Source organism: Plectropomus leopardus, unplaced genomic scaffold, assembly GCF_008729295.1.
Source record: "Plectropomus leopardus isolate mb unplaced genomic scaffold, YSFRI_Pleo_2.0 unplaced_scaffold5869, whole genome shotgun sequence".
Taxonomy (NCBI): domain Eukaryota; kingdom Metazoa; phylum Chordata; class Actinopteri; order Perciformes; family Serranidae; genus Plectropomus; species Plectropomus leopardus.
The window spans coordinates 1-2,407 of record NW_024664508.1 but is presented as its reverse complement, the minus strand read 5'-3'; the positions used below and the strand labels follow the sequence as shown (position 1 = coordinate 2,407).

The window sequence follows — 2,407 nt, the reverse complement described above, 5'->3', positions numbered from 1 at the left end:
GCCTTTATATAGGATTTTGAGAATATATATTAAAACCTGAGAATTTATATGAAATGCATTTATTTGACGAAATGCATTTGACGTCATCAGAGTGGTGGCACCATCTTGTGTTTTTGCTGTAATACAGAAGTTGCGGCAAGATGAGCGAGTCAGCAAGAAAGCTGATCTCAGCCATTCTCACAAATCATTAACAGCCTTGCGAATGCATGTACGGGCCAAAATAATACAGGTAACCTTTCTCAACAGTACTGCTCTATCGACGATGAAATTCATTCACTTTTTTCAAGATTGCAATTGGGGGCTGGCAGGGGCACCAAAGACGATAAGTGCGAGTTTATCTCTGTGTAAGAGACCACTGTGAAAGAATGAAAAAATAGCGCTTTACTTCCGTCATTTTAGCTGCAATTTCACCTTTGACCACAATGTGGGTTGCAATGGCAGAATGGCACTATCAGTATTTTCACTCACTGACTCTACAGGAAGAAGAAGCAAGTCAGTGTTATTTATTAAGTATTTTTATCCCATGATTTTTATATAAAACGACACAGGTAGTTGTTGAATAAGACAAAGGGTTTTGTCAGTCTCTACCTTTGGCAATTCTCGATGGCCATGTGCAATTTTGTATAGCTTTGGCTGCCCCTCAAGGAGAAAAATGGATGCAGACAGAGAGTTTTCTTCACTTGGTGACATAAAAGTGTTGTTTAATTCTAATACGGGTCACATGGCTGTTCCACTGAGGTTGAAATTCAAAAAATCAGGTCTGTATCTGATTCAGAACCGCAAATGAAAGTGACCTACGTCTGATTTGAAAATATCAGATTCCATGTGATTTGTGCTGTTCACACTGTCATTAAACAACCACATCTGGGTAACATGGGGGGCTGGGATTTGGGCCACTGTTTGAGCTTAATCTAAGTTGGGTGATTAGTGTATGTTGCACCTGGAGTTTGCACTGCAGGCACCCCAAATGATACAACATAAATTATCCTTGCATGAATTATTAGTGCTGTAATAAATGTCACCAGTATAAGTTACATATCAAATCCTAACATGCACAAAACATTGTAATACATGAAACCCAGTAGTTCACAAGGCAGAGTTTGTGAGGATTTTGGAGAGAGTGTGTGTTGTAGGTTTTACACCAACACCTGTAATCTGGCAATTGTTAGAGATAGGAAAAGCATTGACATTTTGTGTATCCTATCTTGTTATAAACAATAATATGCTGTTTCTACTTGAGCACTTTCTGTCTGTCTGTCTGTCTTCTTTTAAATATCATAGTGATATATTAATGAATCAATGTATCTTGCAGCACGAGAGTGCCTCTATAAAGATGTTTGAGCACCTGGTGGAGTGTAATAAACTGGAGGACGTGATGAAAATGTACAAGCTGGATCTGCCACAGGACTTGGATTTTATCAAGGACATGATTGCAGGACCACTAGCTCAAAGCCAGGAGGAAAATCCCTCTGTAATTGTTTGAAATCATTCAGTAGCATCATTGTTAAAGCAGCTAATGTCTAATGCTTCTAATGTCATTGTCATCTGTTATCTCTGCAGTGGCCATATAAGGGCCGTACAGAGGAAAAGTCCTTTCTCTATGAAATCGTGGCCAACGAAAGAAATAGCATTGATGTGGACAAGTTTGACTACCTTGCCAGGTGAAGCTTATTGAGTAATATGCTATTTGATGCTACATGATGAACTAGTATGCCTTTTACACCCTGCACAATTACAGTGTTTTCCTTATTTAAACAATATGGAGCAATCTCCAGGAAGCTTTGATTACTTTAACGTAAAAGCCCATTTTCATCACACATTTCCTCATTCTGTCTCCTCTTAGAGATTGCCAATACTTGGGCATCCAGAACAACTTTGACTATCATCGCTTCCTCACGTTTGCCAAGGTGTGTGAGGTGGACGGTCAGAAGCACATCTGCATTAGAGACAAGGTGATTACTTTTTTATATCTGCTCTTTCAACAGATTTTAAAACAGTGATCTTTTCAGCTGATAAGTTGTGACTAAAATACCTGTAATTCTTTACACAGGAGGTTGGCAATCTGTATAACTTGTTTCACACAAGATACTGTCTCCACAAAAGAGCCTGTCAGCATAGAGTGCATTCTATCATAGAGAATATGTGAGAACCTGCACTGCCCACACTGGGATTGGAGCAACATTTTGCTTGGTCTTCTGATGTGACGTATTTAATTTGTTTAATAATTAACTCTCCTGTGTGGTTTACATGAAGTGATCATATGTTGTGTATGATTATCCAGGATCACAGAGGCCTTTTTAAAAGCAGACGGGTACATCCAGATTGAAGGCTCAGGAGGGAAGATGTTCACTCTCTCCACAGCCATAGATGACATGGAGGCCTACACCAAGCTGACAGGTAGATACCA

At 39.3% G+C, this 2,407-nt stretch overlaps 1 long non-coding RNA gene across 1 annotated transcript; it reads left to right on the top strand.

The window, feature by feature from the left end:
- Positions 1 to 1,316: 1,316 nt before the first annotated feature.
- Positions 1,317 to 2,391, top strand: LOC121939754. Its single transcript, XR_006105518.1, has 4 exons — positions 1,317 to 1,661; positions 1,844 to 1,952; positions 2,051 to 2,142; positions 2,282 to 2,391. It is a non-coding gene; the product is annotated as an uncharacterized LOC121939754 (long non-coding RNA).
- The last annotated feature ends 16 nt before the right edge of the window (positions 2,392 to 2,407 follow it).